A 21,142-nucleotide genomic window follows, 5' to 3' on the forward strand; every position below is an offset into this window, starting at 1 on the left:
GCCAACATTTATTGTCCAAGTACCACAAAGTCCTGTTGCATTGGGCCTTAGAAAGCACAAATCTATATTCTGACTGATTAGAAAGTACTTTTCTCCCCACACCAGATTTGTATCGGGCCTGTCATGGACTACCTCCAGTTTGGGCAGCTAGATTTGGCTCCTAGATACATGATCAGTAAAACATAGCTCTCAAAACTTTCGCAATGAGACTGCTATGAAATCTAGGCTAAAGTCATTGTTGCATATTGCTATCATAAAGGGATGGCCCAACAGAGGTCATCACTTGTTGCCAGCAAAAAGAGATCACTTATGATCTAATGGTAACTCTCATGCCAGTTAGCACTAAATCACTATTACTAGTGATCTTACAATGCTGAGGTGCAAGAAATGAAAAAAGGTGTCTGTGTCCCCCACCTTACTTACTTCCTAGCACAATGAGATCATGATGAGGTCACACATTCAATGACAGTGACACATTTTGTATAGGTGCCATGCAGAATGAATGTTACCCAAATGCAGAAAAAAAGCCAACCCTCCTGTCATGAACAATCTGACCAGCTGGCCGTGACTTGTATCACCTTAGTTAATTAACAATGAATACACACTTTCTGCCACCACAATGGATTTATTATGTTGTCCCTACGTTCAGCAGAACCACTTATTAATGGTTCACACGTAAATCACATACACATGTAGAATGAGCCTCCCTGGGCTTTGTAAGTTCACAAAGAATCACAAAGAAATACACTAGATTAAATATGTTTAATCTGAAAAATATTTCCAAGGCTTATTTACAAAAATGAATAACAATACATAGAAAATGTTGCACAAATGAGTTTCAGAAAATAAAATAGGAAATAAAATCAGAGTTACTACTTGCTAGTTAAGACCTGATGTGTGAAAGAACACAGTTGAGAAGGATGAGACATTTCAGTCTTGATAGACTTATTCAAAAAAAATGAACACTGTATCACTGATAAAAGGGAATTTTAATCCATTTCTTGATGGCTCTTAACCCCCTCCCTTAGGAATTTTATTTTCACCTAAGTTAGATGGATTCCCAAAATAACACAGGGTTTTCGAAGTAAATTATGGATGTCGAGACCTGGCATTTTCACAAAACCTGAGTTCTTCACCTCTGCTCATTTGGCTTGTCTAAGTCTAACTTCTCTGTATACACAAACTACTTAGAGATCTGGGCCTTGCTACTTTGAAAACACCATTGACACTTGCCTGGGTCAGACTCAGGTCAGTTAACAAAATACACTTTGAAAGGTTACATAAAATATTCACACCAGTCATTAGATACATTTTGTCACACCTCCAAATTTTAAGAAAAATCCCCAGCACACTGCTATAGCCAGCAAAGGACCTGCCATGTCTACTGTAAATAAAAATGCAAAAGTCTCAGTTGCACATATTTGCAAATGTATGTTAAAGCCACTAGTCACTCCACAGTACTTTTGCTAATAAGGTGGTCCTAACTCTAAACAGTGAGAGTCCCATATACTTGGGACATACATATATGTGTTTTTAAATTGAGAGCTATCTTACCAAGAGGTACCCCAGAAGCCTCCAAAGAGCAATACAGCACCAGCACTCCCCGCTCATCTACTGATACCAACATGCCTCTCAGACAAATACAGAAGTTGCTCAATCAATTTATAGGCTCATAGCAGGTGCTTGAAAGGGTGGGGTTATCCTAAAATGAACAAACACAGACAAAAATTCCCCAGCACACTGCTATAGCCAGCAAAGGAGTGGCGGGTGGCTTTAACATACATTTGCAAATGTGTGCAACTGAGACTTTTGCATTTTTATTTACAGTAGGGGTTATCCTTTTAGGATAACCTCACCCTTTCAGGCACCTGCTATGAGCCTATAAATTGATTGAACAACTTCCACTTCTGTACACCTCAAAATTTTGTCAGCATACCACCTGACATATCTTCCCTTACTCCCACCGTAAAGACTTTTTCACAATGATGCTTTTTTATCCATGTGCAAGCAAAAGAGAGGGTGACAGATCCTTATTTATATTTCAATGATTTTGAAACTGGTTCTATTCCTGATCTGATTAAAATTCAGAAACAAATGCTTAAAGCTGCACTACCACCTACAGAAAAGATATTACTAAAGTGTCCCTTTTCTGCTCCAGGGGAGCAGCTTTCAATGGCTAAAGATAAAACAACATAGTCATTTTGTACCTTGATTTATAAAAAGTATATTTGTGTACCATTAAAGCAGCAACTTTTAAGCAACAATCTCATGAAAGAATGAGTTGTGCTTTTTAACAAAAATCACTGTGGCAGGCTATAAGAAGAATGTTGTTATTTACATTTTTCTCTCTCTTTTTTTCTTCAGGCTGATATTAATATTTTAGTGTTCTATACAGTGTCATGGACTACCATGCAAACCATGTTACATAGCACATGATTCAGTGCGCAGAAGACTTTGGAAGTCCCCTCTTAAGTCTGTCTGCTTGTGTACTGTAAAATCCTCCCCTTCTTCTTCCCTCTCTCCAACATGCTGAGAGCCAAAGCTATAACTGAACATTTTAGTGCCCTGAACAAGAGAGAACTGTGGCGCCCCACCCTCCTAGCTGCCTCTTAGCAGGAGCCATTCTAAGGTGGGGACATGCCTACCCCTTGCATGCACAAGACTATTCTTCAACACTGTGCTGTGCTCTCCTAACTCTTCTTGCTGCGTGGCCAGATCTTGGAATGTTAGGTACCTTTGTGGAAAAGAGATGGATACTATTCACCTCCTGGAAAGTAGAGATGAGCGCACTCGGATTTATGAAATCCGAGCCCACCCGAACGTTGCCGATCCGAGTCGGATCCGAGACAGATCCGGGTATTGGCGCCAAATTCAAATCTGAAACTGAGGCTCTGACTCATAATCCCGTTGTCGGATCTCGCGATACTCGGATCCTATAAATTCCCCGCTAATCGCCGCCATCTTCACTCGGGCATTGATCAGGGTAGAGGGTGGGTGTGTTAGGTGGTCCTCTGTCCTGCTATATCTCGTGCTGTTCAGTTCAGTGCTGTGCTGTGCTGTGCTCAGTCCAGTGGTGCTGTGTCCTGTGCTCTGTCCTTCTGAGCTCAGTGGTGCTGCTGGGTCCTGTGCTGTGTCCTGTTCAGTCCAGTGGTGCTGTGTCCTGTGCTCTGTGCTTCTAAGGGCATAGTTATTTCCCCAATATTCCCCTGTGTTTAAAAAAATAAAAAAAAGTTATTTAAAAAAAATACCAAAAACTAATTTAATTTTTTTTTAATTACCACAAAATTTGCACAACCAATCCTGCAGTATAAGCCCATTGGTACTGCAATATTACCAAGTTCACACATTCAGCAGTAAAAGTCCAGTGGTACTGCAATATTACAAAGTTCACACATTCTGCAGTATCAGTCCAGTGGTGCTGTGTCCTGTGCTCTGTCCTGCTGAGTTCCGTAGTGCTGCTGGGTCCTGTGCTGTGTCCTGTTCAGTCCAGTGGTGCTGTGTCCTGTGCTCTGTGCTTCTAAGGGCATAGTTATTTCCCCATTATTCCCAAGTTTTTAAAAAATAAAAAAAAGTTAAAAGATAAATAAAAATAAAAAATTAAAAAAAAATATATAATTATAACCAAATTTACAAAACCAATCCAGCAGTATAAGCCCATTGGTACTGCAATATTACCAAGTTCACACATTCAGCAGTAAAAGTCCAGTGGTACTGCAATATTACAAAGTTCACACATTCTGCAGTATCAGTCCAGGGGTGCTGTGTCCTGTGCTCTGTCCTGCTGAGTTCCGTAGTGCTGCTGGGTCCTGTGCTGTGTCCTGTTCAGTCCAGTGGTGCTGTGTCCTGTGCTCTGTGCTTCTAAGGGCATAGTTATTTCCCCATTCTTCCCAAGTTTTTAAAAAATAAAAAAAAAGTTATAAAAAAAATTAAAACAAAAAATAAAATAAAAAAGTAATTATAACCAAATTTGCAAAACCAATCCAGCAGTATAAGTCAATTGGTACTGCAATATTACCAAGTTCACACATTCTGCAGTATCTTGTGCTACATATAATGGAGACAAAAAATTTGGAAGATAAAGTAGGGAAAGATCAAGACCCACTTCCTCCTAATGCTGAAGCTGCTGCCACTAGTCATGACATAGACGATGAAATGCCATCAACGTCGTCTTCCAAGCCCGATGCCCAATCTCGTAGTACCGGGCATGTAAAATCTAAAAAGCCCAAGTTAAGAAAAAGTAGCAAAAAGAGAAACTTAAAATCATCTGAGGAGAAACGTAAAGTTGCCAATATGCCATTTACGTCACGGAGTGGCAAGGAACGGCTTAGGCCCTGGCCCGTGTTCATGACTAGTGGTTCAGCTTCACCCACGGATCTTATCCCTCCTCCTCCTCCCCCCCCTCCAAAAAATTGAAGAGAGTTATGCTGTCAGCAACAAAACAGCAAACAACTCTGCCTTCTAAAGAGAAATTATCACAAATCCTCAAGGCGAGTCCAAGGGTGTTGGTGGTTGTCAAGCCTGACCTTCCCATCACTGTACGGGAAGAGGTGGCTCGGGAGGAGCCTATTGATGATGTAGCTGGCGCTGTGGAGGAACTTGATGATGAGGATGGTGATGTGGTTATTGTAAATGAGGCACCAGGGGGGGAAACAGCTGATGTCCATGGGATGAAAAAGCCCATCGTCATGCCTGGTCAGAAGACCAAAAAATGCACCTCTTCGGTCTGGAGTTATTTTTATCCAAATCCAGACAACCAATGTATGGCCATATGTAGCTTATGTAAAGCTCAAATAAGCAGGGTGTCACGATTTGCACTCTGCAGCTGCTGTCTACAGTGACTCTATTGGATTTGGTATGCTTTCCACTTGTAGTACCACTGCCCACCAAAGGGGCCACTGTGCTACTTGATTATTCTCCTTGATCACTGGGAGTGGTTTCAGCTGCATGAGGCCTATTTATACCTGCCTGCTTCAAACAGTCTGGGCCAGATCATCAGGTCATTCCGAGGAGCATTCCCTGTGCTCAGCTTCTATCTGCTATCTGGACTCCTGCATATTTCTTCGTTGAAATCTACTATTTGCTGTTACCTGTGTCCTGGACTCCTGCATCTTTAACCATTATACCTGGTACTTGTAGTTCTACGCTGCCTGTTGAAATCTACTATTTGCTGTTACCTGTGTCCTGGACTCCTGCATCTTCAATCATTATACCTGGTACTTGTAGTTCTACGCTGCCTGTTGAAATCTACTATTTGTTGTTACCTGTGTCCTGGACTCCTGCATCTTTAACCATTATACCTGGTACTTGTAGTTCTACGCTGCCTGTTGAAATCTACTATTGCAGTTACCTGTTTCTCATCTGCACTTTGAACTGTCTCATGAGTTACCTTGTCATCTCTGTTTGTTAATAAATTCATTATAACCACTTATCTCCTCTCCGTGGTCATACCTGGGAAATCCTGACACAGGGGTAAGGATCTTGCCCACCTAGGAACATCCTCCCTTATACGTCACCTGAATAACCTTCATAGTTCAGTGGTTAGTTCAGGAACTGGGGCTAGGACCCTCATCGGTACAGGGACACCTAAATCCCGTGGTCCAGTTGGATACACACCAGCAACACCCTCCTCGTCAACTTCCTCCACAATCTCCATCAGATTCAGTCCTGCAGCCCAAGTCAGCAGCCAGACTGAGTCCTCCTCAATACGGGATTCATCCGAGGAATCCTGCAGCAGTACGCCTACTACTGCCACTGCTGCTGTTGCTGCTGTTAGTCGGTCATCTTCCCAGAGGGGAAGTCGTAAGACCGCTAAGTCTTTCACAAAACAATTGACCGTCCAACAGTCGTTTGCCATGACCACAAAATACGATAGCAGTCACCCTATTGCAAAGCGTATAACTGCGGCTGTAACTTCAATGTTGGTGTTAGACGTGCGCCCGGTGTCCGTCATCAGTGGAGTGGGATTTAGAGGGTTGATGGAGGTATTGTGTCCCCGGTACCAAATCCCGTCGAGATTCCACTTCACTAGGCAGGCGATACCAAAAATGTACAGAGAAGTACGATCAAGTGTCCTCAGTGCTCTAAAAAATGCGGTTGTACCCACTGTCCACTTAACCACGGACATGTGGACAAGTGGTTCTGGGCAAACGAGGACTATACGACTGTGACAGCCCACTGGGTAGATGCATCCCCTTCCGCAGCAACAGCTGCATCAGTAGCAGCATCTACAAAATGGCTGCTCGTGCAAAGGCAGGCAACATTGTGTATTACAGGCTTTAATAAGAGGCACAACGCTGACAACATATAAGAGAAACTGAGGGAAATTATCTCCCAGTGGCCTACCCCACTTAGACTCTCATGGGGATTTGTGGTGTCAGACAATGCCAGTAACATTGTGCGGGCATTAAATATGGGCAACTTCCAGCACGTCCCATGTTTTGCCCACACCATTAATTTGGTGGTGCAGCATTACCTCAAGAGTGATAGGGGTGTGCAGGAGATGCTTGCGGTGGCGCGCAAAATTGCTGGACACTTTCGGCATTCAGCCAGTGCCTACCGCAGACTAGAGGCACATCAAAAAAGCATGAACCTGCCCTGCCATCACCTCAAACAAGAGGTTGTGACACGCTGGAACTCCACCCTCTATATGCTGCAGAGGATGGAGGAGCATCAAAAGGCCATTCAGGCCTACACAGCCACCTACGACATAGGCAAAGGAGTGGGGATGCGCCTCATTCAAGCGCAGTGGAGACTGATTTCCGTGTTGTGCAAGGTTCTGCAGCCATTTGAACTTGCCACACGAGAAGTCAGTTCCGACACTGCCAGCTTGAGTCAGGTCATTCCCCTGATCAGGCTGTTGCAGAAGCAGCTGGAGAAAGTGAGGGAGATGCTGGTAAGCCATTGCGATTACACCAAGCATGTAGCTCTTGTGGATGTAGCCCTTCGTATGCTTTGCCAGGATCAGAGGGTGGTCACTCTTTTAAAGTCAGAGGAATACATTCTGGCCACCGTGCTCGATCCTCGGTTTAAAGCGTATGTTGTGTCTCTGTTTCCGGCGGACACAAGTCTACAGCGGTGCAAAGACCTGCTGGTCAGGAGATTGTCCTCTGAAGAGGACCGTGACATGCCAACAGCTCCACCCTCATTTTCTTCCACATCTATGGCTGCGAGGAAAAAGCTCAGTTTTCCCAAAAGAGGCGCTGGCGGGGATGCTGATAACATCTGGTCCGGACTGAAGGACCTGCCAACCATTGCAGACATGTCTACTCTCGCTGCATTGGATGCTGTCACAATAGAAAAAATTGTGGATGATTACTTTGCTGACACCATCCAAGTAGACATGTCAGACAGTCCATATTGTTACTGGCAGGAAAAAAAGGCAGTTTGGAAGCCCCTGTACAAACTGGCTCTATTGTACCTGAGTTGTCCCCCCTCCAGTGTGTACTCGGAAAGAGTTTTTAGTGCAGCAGGGAACCTGGTCAGTGAGCGGCGAAGGAGGTTGCTTCCTCATAACGTTGAAAAAATGATGTTTATAAAAATGAATAATCAATTCCTCAATGGAGTACAGCACTGCCCTCCAGATAGTACAGAGGGACCTGTGGTTGTGGAGTCCAGCGGGGACGAATTGATAATGTGTGATGAGGAGGAAGTACACACTGTAGGGGGAGAGGAATCAGAGGTTGAGGATGACATCTTGCCTCAGTAGAGCCTGTTTAGTCTGTACAGGGAGAGATGAATAGCTTTTTTGGTGTGGGGGCTCAAACAAACCAATCATTTCAGCCAAAGTTGTTTGGTAGGCCCTGTCGCTGAAATGATTGGTTTGTTAAAGTGTGCATGTCCTATTTCAACAACATAAGGGTGGGTGTGAAGGCCCAAGGACAATTCCATCTTGGAACTTTTTTTTTTGCATTATATGACCAATCAACAGTCGTTTGCCATGTTCAAAAAGTAAAACCAAATTTAAACAAATTCAAGAAATTAAACAAAAAGTAAAATGCCCTGTCATAATTTAAAACAAGAGGTATTGACGTGCTCTAAAACTACTCTATTGTTGTTTATATTTTATAAACACTACACTTGAAAGCTTGAGTCTTGCAATGAAAAAGTAACTGTCCATTACACGAATATTTGCAACAGGGACAATTTTAGGGTTAAGAAAGTCAACTAATAACACTTCGACGCTGTCTGACTTTATAAACACTACACTTGGAAGTTGGAGGAGGTATTGTGGCCCCGGCACCAAATTTACTACCGGGGCCACTCCACTGTGCAGTCCATATTTAGGTGTATCAGATATTAAACAACGTTGACAGTTGATGCCCAATTTTTTAATTATATTGTTGGCGCTGTAAAAAATTATGTTCTGGGCACACCACACTACGCAGTCAAGATAGATAGATGCGTATCATAGATAAAGTACATTTAGTGGTGTGGGGCAAATTGAAAAATATTCAAAATGCACTGACATTATCAAAAACAAGAGGTTTTCACACGCTGAAACTCCAACATGTATATGATGGAGAGGATGGAGGAGCAGCCGTATGTGCAGTGTAATGCAGACCTGTTGAAGGTTTTTTTATATTTTTTATTGTGGTGCCCAGTGCCCACTACTCTACGCAGTCCAGATACTATTTTTGGGTGTAATTCTGACCTGTTGAAGGTTTTCTATATATTATATTGTGGTGGCCAGTGGCCAGTCCTCTATGCAGTCCAGATACTATTTTTGGGTTTAATTCAGACCTATTGAAGGTTTTCTATATATTTTTTATTGTGGTGCCCAGTGCCCACTACTCTACGCAGTCCAGATACTATTTTTGGGTGTAATTCTGACCTGTTGAAGGTTTTCTATATATTTTTTATTGTGGTGCCCAGTGCCCACTACTCTATGCAGTCCAGATACTATTTTTGGGTGTAATTCTGACCTGTTGAAGGTTTTCTATATATTATATTGTGGTGGCCATTGGCCAGTCCTCTATGCAGTCCAGATACTATTTTTGGGTTTAATTTAGACCTATTGAAGGTTTTCTATATATTTTTTATTGTGGTGCCCAGTGCCCACTACTCTACGCAGTCCAGATACTATTTTTGGGTGTAATTCTGACCTGTTGAAGGTTTTCTATATATTATATTGTGGTGGCCAGTGGCCAGTCCTCTATGCAGTCCAGATACTTGTTTGGTGGAATTCAGACCAGTTGAGGGTGTATTTATTTTATTGTGGCCCCGGTATCAAATTGGGTATCGGGGCCACCCCACTACGCAGTCCAGATACTTGTTTGGTAGAATTCAGACCAGTTGAGGGTTTTATTATTATATTGTGGGGACCACTCTATACCACACTACCACTCTATACCACTCTATTTAATACTTTAATTCTATTTAATACTTTAATTCTATTACTAATTCCCGTAAAGAGGAACTGCCGCTTCTATTTAATACTTTAATTCTATTAGTAGTTACCATAAAGAGGAACAAAATAAACCAATTTTACCAAAAGTATAATATGACTTACAAACAACACACTTGAAAGATGGTGCCTTTAAATGAAAAAGTCAGTCTTCATTGCACGACTATGTGCAACAGGGACAGTTTTTTGGTTTACAAAGTCAACCAATAACACTTCGACCCTGTCTGTCTTTAACATACTTGATGGGATCTCAATGACGAATGGTCTGTACCATGTTTGGAGGAGGTATTGTGGCCCCGGTACCAAATTGGGTACCGGGGCCACTCCACTATGCAGTCCAGATAGAGGTGTATCAGATATTAAACAACGTTGACTGTTGCTGCAAAAATTGTAAATAATATTGTGGGGAACACTACACTACGCAGTCCATAAACTTTTTGGGTGGAATTCAGACCTGTGTAGGGTTTTTTAATAATATTGTGGTGACCCACTCCTCTACGCAGTCCAGGTACATTATTATTGCGAATCATACAAGTTGATGGTTTTCTTATTATATATATTGTGGTGACCCACTCCACTACGCAGTCCAGGTACATTATTGGTGCGAATCATACAAGTTCAGGGTTTTTAATTTATATTGTGGTGACCCACTCCTCTACGCAGTCCAGGTACATTATTGGAGCGAATCATACAAGTTCAGGGTTTTTAATTTATATTGTGGTGACCCACTCCTCTACGCAGTCCAGGTACATTATTGGAGCGAATCATACAAGTTCAGGGTTTTTAATTTATATTGTGGTGACCCACTCCTCTACGCAGTCCAGGTACATTATTGGTGCGAATCATACAAGTTGATGGTTTTCTTATTATATATATTGTGGTGACCCACTCCTCTATGCAGTCCAGGTACATTATTGGTGCGAATCATACAAGTTCAGGGTTTTCAATTTATATTGTGGTGACCCACTCCTCTACGCAGTCCAGGTACATTATTCGGTGCGATTCATACTAGTTGATGGTTTTCTTATTATATATATTGTGGTGACCCACTCCTCTACGCAGTCCAGGTACATTATTGGTGCGAACCATACAAGTTCAGGGTTTTTAATTTATATTGTGGTGACCCACTCCTCTACGCAGTCCAGGTACATTATTGGTGCGAATCATACAAGTTTAGGGTTTTTAATTTATATTGTGGTGACCCACTCCTCTACGCAGTCCAGGTACATTATTCGGTGCGATTCATACCAGTTGATGGTTTTCTTATTATATATATTGTGGTGACCCACTCCTCTACGCAGTCCAGGTACATTATTGGTGCGAATCATACAAGTTCAGGGTTTTTAATTTATATCGTGGTGACCCACTCCTCTACGCAGTCCAGGTACATGTTTTGGTGCGATTAAGACCAGTTGATGGTTTTCTTATTATATTGTGGGGACCACTCCACTACGCAGTCCAGAAAGGTAGCTCGTTGCAACATTTTGGACTAAGAACTATATTGTGAGGTGTTCAGAATACACGGTAAATTAGTGGAAATGCTTGTTATTGAATGTTATTGAGGTCAATAATAGCGTAGGAGTGAAAATAAGCCCAAAAAATTGATTTTTTAACTTTTTATGCTTTTTTCAAAAAAAATCCGAATCCAAAACCTCAAATCCGAACCAAAACCTTTCGGCAGGTGTTTTGCGAAACAAATCCGAACCCAAAACATCGAGAAAATCCGGATCCAAAACAGAAAACACGAGACCTCAAAAGTCGCCCGTGCACATCCCTACTGGAAAGTCTAGCAGTGAGTGAACAATCCAGACCTGCCTCCTCTTCAACCACACATTAAATCAGTTGCTTTTAAAATTTATTTAATAGCATTTACATTTAATAAATATGCCTATTCCCCCCCCATAATGCCCCAACATTAAATTAATAGCACTCTCACTTAATAATGAAGCTTCTTCCCCCTAACCAGCCCCAACATTAATTGAATACTGTTTACTTTAATAAATAAGCCTCCTTCCTCCTAACCATTCAAAAAATAAATTATTAGCATACCCATTAATTTTAGATTTATAGATTCAATAAATTTATTTTCCCATACCACCTCTGACATTAAAATTAATAGGATTCCTATATAATAAACAGACCTATTTCTCCTCCCACCAGCCTCAATATTAAATTAATAGCTTCCAATTTTCACCACATTTAATAGAGATTTTTAAAGACATCTCAACCTTTAGAATATATTACTGATTTATTTTTGATCATTATATTAATTTCCTGATTATTTTTTATAGTATTTATGTACTTCATATTTATGTACTACAAAGAAAATCCCTTCTTCTCTCCAATTCCAAACCACCTGAATCGCCACCTGTTGTCTCCAGCTCCTTCTGCCTCCTGTTTTCTCCAGTCACCTCTCCCCCCATTCTCTCCAGCTACCTTCCCCGCCTCCATTCTCTACAGCTATCCAACCCCATTCTATTCAGCCACCTCTCTCCACATTCTCTCCAGCCACGCCGCCTGTCCTCTCCAGCCACACACCCTGTTCTCTCCAGCTAACCCCCCGTTCTCTCTAGTCACTTCTCCCCCTGTTCTCTCCAGTCACCTCTCCCCATATTCTCTCCAGCCACATCCCTGTTCAATACAGTCAACTCTCCCCTTGTTCTGTCCAGCCATCTCTCCCCCATTCTCTCAAGCCACACACCCCTATTCTCTCCAGCTACTGCCCCTGCTGTTCTGTCCAGCCCCCTCTCCCCCCTGTTCTTTCCAGCCACCTCTCCCCCTGTACCCTCCAGCCACATCCGTGTTCTATCCAGTCAACTTCCCCCTTGTTCTCTCCAGCCACCAACCTTCCTCCCTTGTCTTCTCCAGCCATCTCTCTCCTCCTGTATATTTTTTCTCTGTCTAACTCACATATTCTTCTTGTCAATTTTAATGCCTTGATTGTAGAAATTCAAGTTTAGCAGTAGCGAATGTTCTTTTGCCAGCTTATTCTCCCCCTGTTCTCTCTGAAGTAATTTTAGTTACCTTTTCTTCTTCTTTGCACTTTGTCCGCTTATCTGCTTCTTCTTTCCTGCTTCTCTGCTTCTTCTCTCTTCTTTGCTTTCTTCCTGGCCCCTCTTGGCTCCTCTCCACAGACAGCACTGTAACGTCACAATGCTGCAGGGAGCCCAGAACCATTTACTCTGTTGCTGGCCAGGTGCTCAAATGTGGTAATGCCCTGTGGTAGCATTATACCTGAGGTTGTAGCTTAGACATTCATTAAGGAACTAAATTGAGTAAGTTTTCTGGACAAAACCATGTTACAATGCAAGGGGTGTAAATTAGTTTATTACTTTGCGCATAAGTTAAATACTGGCTGTTTTTTTCGTGTAGCACACAAATACTTGATAGCTTATTTGTACACTGACATTTAAAGTTGATATTTGTGTGCTACATGAAAAAACAGCCAGTATTTAACTTATGTGCAGAATACTAAACTAATTTACACCCCTTACATTGTAAGAAAACTTACTCAAATTCTTGCCTAAGCTCCTTAATGAATCAGGCCCATAGTGGGCGATAGTTAAGCTTGTGCCCTGGGTGGTCAACCAGCCACATCGCTCTTGTTACGGCCCTGCTAAGAGCTGTGAGTTTGTATTTGTGTAGTGGCAGACATTTTTTGTAGGCACCAGAGAGATTTTGAAAAGGATAGAATGAATTGTAGAAGGTAAAAATGACTACCAGATATATGATTAAAAGATATTTATCTTATTTCTTCCTATTTAAAGAAAAACAAAATATAATATATTTTCACCAGTATTGCTGCTTAATCAATGATATGTCTCTGCACACAGTAAATAACTGCTCTTCTCTACCAATAACAGTCAAATATTGAAAATGTATATACAGTTTGCTTTTAATCGTTTTCCAAATAAGTAAATTGTGTTCCCTGTAACAAGTGAAGGATATTAAGTTATTGTTTTTATAGTTGCTTATTTTTTAATGCTAAAATTAAATGATAAACCCACCATATTGTCCTGTCTCTCTAAATATGTATTTATAGAATGGGGTCTTGCCGTCTGCTCCAATATGATCTCCAAAACAAACAGATGCTCACTGCTGTAGCAGAAGTATATTTAATTACATGGAAGAAAAGCAAGTCAAAGGTAGTATCTTCCAACAATGTTTAATGCATTTACCAGCAATACACAACCTACATGACCTTCTCAGTTCCTAGAAATTGGCCAGGATGAGTGAAGGCAGTCTGTGTGGCTTCCTCCTCCAATGGTGGGATATATAAAGGATGTGGGTTTTTTCCTCCCACCCACCCTGCTTTTAACATATTAACTCTCGATGGAGACAGTTGCAGTGGTGCATTATTGGTCACTACTGTAGTCCAGCTGAGATGTATTGCTACAGGCAGATCCTATTCCATTTGTCTAGAACACTCTGTGTCCCTATTAGCCCAGAACAGGTCTGGATTTGTCACTGGAAATGTATAAGTAGAATGCTTATATTTCTAGATCCTTGATGCAATCATACTAATATAAAAATAAAAGATATGATTATATATATAGGGAATTCGTTTTGCATGCTGTCCCGGACTGGTATATCAGTGTGGTTGTACTGGCTAGACTTGCCCTGCATGCTGTTCCATTATTGCACGAGAAACTGGACAGATAAGCTGTTTTATATCTTGTTTTATGTACGAGCATATTATATATAAGCCGTAGTGTGAGGCTATGCTGCCTCTTTTTTATTAAAATCTTTTCTAATCTCACTTGTTGTGATGGTATTATACTATATTGGCTTTTTTGAGTTTTAGCCAATTCGAAGTGGTGCTAGTATTTTGGGAGAAGATTCTGTTGGAGTCAGGACGTTACACTTCAGCGGTCCGTTGCAGACCATACCTGTGTGAAGTTTTATGAGCACATATTCAATGCTATTTGAATTTGAACTTCTGGTACGGGAATTGCACGCATGTGGATTATTTTAAAGATGTTATATATTTAATGCACTATGTTGGCGCCCCTTTCTCTATTTGTATTTTATTAGCCTGATACCTGCAGGTAGGTGTCGAATGTATTGGGAGCTGCCATCTCATATACTGAGTATACAAGGAATTTTTTCTGTCATTATCATCTTTTGTGGTTGCACACTTATAAGCGCCTGTGTAGCTTAGAAATTTGGTGGGAATATATATATATATATATATATATATATATATATATATATATATATATATACTTGCATCTGTGCACTTGGCGCATGAGTGGCCAAATGAAATTCATGTCACATAACTGTTTGACAGTCTGTTGAGAGCTCTATATTTTCTAAACCTAGATTCAATATTATAGCAGAGTAAGACAAGGGCAAGTTGGGAATCAAACCATCAGCCATTGTTAATATCATGTTAACATACAGCAGAATGACATTAATATAACAAGGTATTTAAAAGCAATGTGCAGAGAAAACCAAGGGTTTGACTCTCACAAGGAATGTGGCTGGGCCTGTGGCTGAAGGTAAACATATAAGAAACTGTTTACTAAACATACTGAGGCTTCAGTTTGAAATGTCTAATGTCCAATCAACCACTGCAATTTCTCATAAGGTGGTCTGAATAATTGCACTCAATCTTTGCCTGTCAGTGAATAATACCATCTATTGGAGAGCATGTGTTTACTAGCACATCTGTCAAGCTGACGAGAGAAAAAGTACATAGGGCCTGCTTCATTAAGGCACGCAAACGTCGATACGTGCCGTATTTTGCATAAAATCCCACTGCACATGCCCAGAAATGAACAATACACCAGAGAACATAGCAACGTCCAATTCATCTTGGAGCACAAAGGATCCTACAGTTTACAATTTCAGTGGCGGAGCAGGTGGAATGGACGTATGCATGTAGACAATATAAAGTAAGCTTTGGGCATCTCAAAAGTACGTGATTTTCAGTTGTATTAGTTGCACCAGCTACAGGCCGATTCTTAGTTATGACGGTCACGTGTGCCAGCTAGAACATGTATTTTTTGCACAGAAGCAACTGTAAAATGCATTTTATGTACAGTAGACATTCATAACATCCTCATAAAGGTATTTTAATTGGGGAATTAAAATATATATTTTTTAATTTTTTTACTGTTTTGTTATTAATTACTATATTATTAACAGGTGACATTAATTGAATAGTTTTTTATGGGTTTTTTTGTGTGTTTGGTACTTTATTTTCCACATATGTATTGGACGTATCCTGCAGTGTATTGCCTGTTAGAGCACGTTTCTTTACATCCGCTCTTTGTTGAATACGGACAATAAGTTAATTTTGCGTGTCTTAATAAATCTGACCCATACGGTGTGCTCAGTCTTTGATAATCTTTTGTGGAACATGTAAGAGCATTGGATAACTAGGGCAGGGAATATCTGGTCTATGCTGCTTTGCTATTTTCCACATGACATATGAGGTCTGAGCCATTAAAGAAAGTAAAGCAAAAAAAGGAGTAACTTTGCACCTTGACAAAACCATGTTGCATTGAAGGGGGAGGTAAATTTAAAATGGGGGCAGCACGGTGGCTAAGTGGTTAGCACTTCTGCCTCACAGCGCTGGGGTCATGACTTCGATTCCCACTCATGGCCTTATTTGTGTGGATTTTGTATGTTCTCCGTGTGTTTGCGTGGGTTTCCTCCGGGTGCTCCGGTTTCCTCCCACATTCCAAAAACATACTGTTAGGTTAATTGGCTGCTATCAGTAATAAAGAAAAAAAATTGACCCAAGTCTCTCTCTCTCTCTCTCTCTCTCTCTATCTCTCTCTGTCTGTGTGTATATTAGGGAATTTAGACTGTAAACTCCAATGGGGCAGGGACTGATGTGAATGAGTTCTCTGTACAGCGCTGCGGAATCAGTGGTGCTATATAAATAAATGGTGATGATGATATTTATATTTGTGATAGGGCATGTCCTAGATCAACTTTAAATGTCAGTGTAAAAATAAAGCTATCAAGTATTTTTGTCCTGCATGAAAAAACAGCCAGTATTTCCCTTAAGTGCAAAATAATAAACTAATTTGCATCCATTGCATTGCAACATGGTTTTGCCAAGGTGCAAAGTTACTCCATTTTTGCCTTACTTTCCTCAATGAATCAGGCCCATGATGTCCATTCTTGGGCATGAATAGATTGTTGTTTTGCATGTCATAGAACTAGGGATGTGCACCGGCCACTTTTCGTGTTTTGGGTTCTGATTACCTTAAGGTTTTGGGTTCTAATTTTCTTTTTAAAAAGCATAAAAACTACTAAAATCCTGTTTTTTTTGTTTGTTTTCACTCCTACGCTATTATTAACCTCAATAACATTCATTTTCACTCATTTCCAGTCTATTCTGAACACCTCACACCTCACAATATTGTTTTCAGGCCAAAAGGTTGCACCGAGGTAGCTGGATGACTAAGCTAAGTGACACAAGTGGGCGGCACAAACACGTGGCCCATCTAGGAGTGGCACTGCAGTGACAGATAGGATGGCAGTTTGAAAAACTAGGCCCCAAAGAACACATAATGCCAAAAAAAGAGGTGCAAGATGGAAATGTCCTTGGGCCCTCCCACCCACCCTTATGTTGGTGAAATAGGACATGCGCACTTTAACAAACCAATCATTTCAGCGACAGGGCCTACAAAACTGTGGCTGAAATGATTGGTTCGTTTGGACCCCCACAAAACGAGCTGGCAAAGAATAAAAAGAGTTATATAGCAGTACCACTGGACTTATACTGCAGGATCAGTGAACTTAGTTATATAGCAGTACCACTGGACTTATACTGCAGGATCAGTGAACTTAGTTATATAGCAGTACCACTGGACTTATACTGCAGGATCAGTGAACGTAGTTATTATATTTCAGTACCAATGAACTTATACTGCAGGATCAGTTAACATAGTTATTATATTGCAGTACCACTGGACTTATACTGCAGGAACAGTGAACGTAGTTATTATATTACAGTACCAATGGACTTATACTGCAGGATCAGTGAACGTAGTTATTATATTGCAGTACCAATGGACTTATACTGCAGGATCAGTGAACATAGTTATTATATTGCAGTACCAATCGACTTATACTGCAGGACCAGTAAACGTAGTTATTATATTGCAGTACCAATAGACTTATACTGCAGGATCAGTGAACTTCTATAGCAGTACCACTGTACTGGACACAGGACAGCACCACTGGAATAATGGCAGCACCACCACTGGACTGAGCAGGACAGAGCACAGGACAGCACCACTGGACTGAGCAGGACAAAGCACAGGACACCACCACTGGGCTGAGCAGGACAGAGTACAGGACAGCACCACTAGACTCAGCAGGACAGAGCACAGGACACCACCACTGGACTGACCAGGACAGAACCACAGGAATGACCAGGATAGAGGACACCACTAAACCCACTCCCTCTTCCCTGATCAATGCCCGAGTCAAGATGGCGGCGGCATCCCGAGATCCGACAGCGGGACTATGACGAAATGCTTCGTTTTGAGTTTTGGCATCGGCGGGAATACACGAACAGTGCTCGGATCGGGCTCGGATCCGCACTGTTCGGGGCTGTTCGGATTTAGAAAATCCGAGCCCGTTCATCACTACATAGAACCAGGGCCGGACTGGGACTAAAAATCAGCCCTGGCATTTAAAGCACATAGGCCCACGTGTTGTGGGCTCTATGCACTATATTGTTGCACACTGATGCTGGCGCAGTGCGCGTTGCTGGTGCAGTACAACATGATGTAGTATGAGTGTGTGTGGGGGGGTATTTATTTATCCTAATGACCCTCAACATTACATTGTTAGCACCCCAATTACATCAATAAATACCATGACAATACATTATTAGTATCCAAATTACAGCAATAAATAACCCCCCCCCACACACACTCATACTACATCAATACCCACCCACATTACAGCAACCAGCATCACCCCCCACATTACAGCGTCCAGCATGACCCCCCACATTACAGCATCCGGCATCACCTCCCACATTATATCAATACTCTCTTCTACTTATTAACAATACTAAGCCTCAAACACACTACAACATTGCCACCAGCACGCCACCCCATACTACAGTAATACCACCAATTATACAGGCGCCACTGTAGGAAACCAATATTTTGCTTTTTTCAAATCTCCCACAAAATAGCAACAACGAACAGAATACTTACACACATATAGGTAAAAGGTACCCTTTTCCCTCAATTAAATAGTAATGGCAGAATTTTCATGAATAAATGAAATAAAACTCCATCATATATCTAAAAAAAAAGATAACTATTGAATGATCATTTGAACCTACATGGCCACATTAAAAGTATTTCCATCTACAGCAAAATGTCAGAGAAATTTTTTTTTTTTTACTACAGTAACTGGATATGCGTCTTTTCTATTCCTTTTAAGTAACACAGTACATAAATTAAGGGGGATAGAGGAGGTGGGTGAGAGATAATTGGATATGATCCATCAGTTTGATTAGATAGGAAACATTTAGATTAATTACCTGGAGACGTCTACCCCGATCGATACAGCAACTTCTTTGGGCTCCCATCATTTTCAACAATGAAAGACTTGCCTTTGGCAGAAGTTCATATGATGCCACACCGTAGTGCGCCCAGTTCATATTGTGCCACAGCGTAGTGCCCCAAGGTCATATTATGCCACATCGTATAAACCTCAATTCATATTTGGTCATGCAGAAGTGCCCCCAAATCATATTATGCCACAATAGTGCCCTCAAATAACATTATGCCATAGTAGTGCCCCAAATTATTAGTAGTGCCCAGACAAAAACTCAATCATAAATAAAAATTGGTACAGCATATCAGATACTGAGTGTGAGTCCCAAGAGCAGTTTAATACACCATTAACAATGCAAACAAAAATAGATATATTGACACAATCACAGATAAAATTTATGACAAGCAGTGTTTTTTCCTCTTAATTAAAAATCTCTGTACAGATAAATATGCAACAAACATTACAGCGAAATAATGAGCAATACATAGTGTTTTAAACGTTATTGGATACGGTGTAGTGCCCCCAGTTCAAGAAAGGATGGTTAAAAACACATTGCACACGAGAAAATATATGCACTTACCTGATTATGGTATCCTGTGTTCTGTTCTCCTACTGGGCGCGCTGGGCGAGGAGGGTTCAGCAGCTGTCAGCTCACATAGGCAGTTGGGAGCAGGAATAGAGGGCAGTGGTCGAAGCAGAAATTTAGAAGTGGGGGGTATGGAAAATATAAGTGAATTGAGTATAAAGGCTTATTTTTTATTTTTTTTAACAATTGTCCCCTCTGTGCATTCCCATTCTTCATTACTACTTGTGTTTTATGATGGCTGCATCCCTGACATTCCCGTTCTTAAGATGTCTTTTACACTTTCTTTCACCTATGCCCCTGCACCATCTTCTCCTTTGTTCCTCTCACTTAACCCCCTGCACCACCTTCTCCACTGGCTCTCACACATCTTCCTGCACCACCTACTCCCCTGTCTCTCTCACACGTCTTCCTGCACTATCTACCCCCCTGGCACTCACACGTCTTCCTGCACCCTCTACCTCCCTGGCTCTCTCACTCCTCTTCCTGCACCCTCTACCCCCCCCGGCTCTCTCACCCCTCTTCCTGCACCCCCTACCACCCTGGCTCTCTCACCACCTCTCCCAGCGCCCCCTTCCCCCTAGCTCTCTCACCCCTCTCCCAGCACCCCCTTCCCCCTGGCTCTCTCACCCCTCTCCCAGCACCCCCTGGCTCTCTCACCCCCTCACCCAGCACCCCCTACCCCCTGGCTCTCTCACCCCCTCTTCTTGCACCCTCTACCCCCCGGCTCTCTCAACCCTCTTCCTGCACCCTCTACCACCGTGGCTCTCTCACACACTCTCACAGCCCCCCTTCCCCTTTGGCTCTCACACCCCCTCTCACAGCACCGCTTCTCCTTTGGCTCTCTCACCCACTCTCATAGCACCCCTTCCCCCTTTGGCTCTCTCATCCCCTCTCACAGCACCCCTTCCCCTTCCCCTTTGGCTCTCTCACCCCCTCTCCCAGCACCCCTTCCCCTTTGGCTCTCTCAGCCCCTCTCCCAGCACCCCTTCCCCTTTGGCTCTCTCAGTCCCTCTCACAGCACCCCTTCCCCTTTGGCTCTCTCACCCCCTCTCACAGCACCCCTTCCCCTTTGGCTCTCTCACCCCCTCTAACAGCACCCCTTCCCCTTTGGCTCTCTCACCCCTCTCACAGCACCCCTTCCCCTTTGGCTCTCTCACACCCCCTCTCACATCACTCCTTCCCCTTTGGCTCTCTCACCCCCTCTCACAGCACCCCTTCCCCTTTGGCTCTCTCACCCCCCTCTCACAGCACCCCTTCCCCTTTGGCTCTCTCACCCCCTCTCACAGCACCCCTTCCCCTTTGGCTCTCTCACACCCCTTCTCACAGCACCCCTTCCCCTTTGGCTCTCTCACCCCCTCTCACAGCACCCCTTCCCCGTTGGCTCTCTCACAGCACCCCGTCCACTTTGGCTCTCTCACCTCCTCTCACAGCACCCCTTCCCCTTTGGCTCTCTCATCCCCTCTCACAGCACCCCTTCCTCTTTGGCTCTCACCCTCCACACTTGTGACCCCCCCGCGAAAATCGCGGCACCCCCACGACCTCCCCCCGCGACCCTTCCCCCATTCAGATAAAAAAAAATCTGGAAACTCTCTAGTGTGGCATAGTGATGG

At 42.5% G+C, this 21,142-nt stretch overlaps 1 protein-coding gene across 5 annotated transcripts in view; it reads left to right on the forward strand.

Annotated features, from left to right (window-relative positions):
* Positions 1 to 21,142, forward strand: part of FGF1 (fibroblast growth factor 1) — a 233,073-nt gene that overhangs the window by 154,757 nt on the left and 57,174 nt on the right. Inside the window, exon 3 of one of the 5 annotated variants that reach the window (XM_075209695.1) lies at positions 13,446 to 13,548. The exons of the other annotated variants lie outside the window; for them this stretch is intronic. The gene's annotated coding sequence lies outside the window, so the exon portion shown is untranslated. The remainder of the gene's footprint in view (positions 1 to 13,445; positions 13,549 to 21,142) is intronic. 5 annotated transcript variants of the gene reach the window in all.

The sequence above is a fragment of the Mixophyes fleayi genome, chromosome 4, assembly GCF_038048845.1.
Source record: "Mixophyes fleayi isolate aMixFle1 chromosome 4, aMixFle1.hap1, whole genome shotgun sequence".
In the NCBI taxonomy this organism is placed as follows: Eukaryota; Metazoa; Chordata; class Amphibia; order Anura; family Limnodynastidae; genus Mixophyes; species Mixophyes fleayi.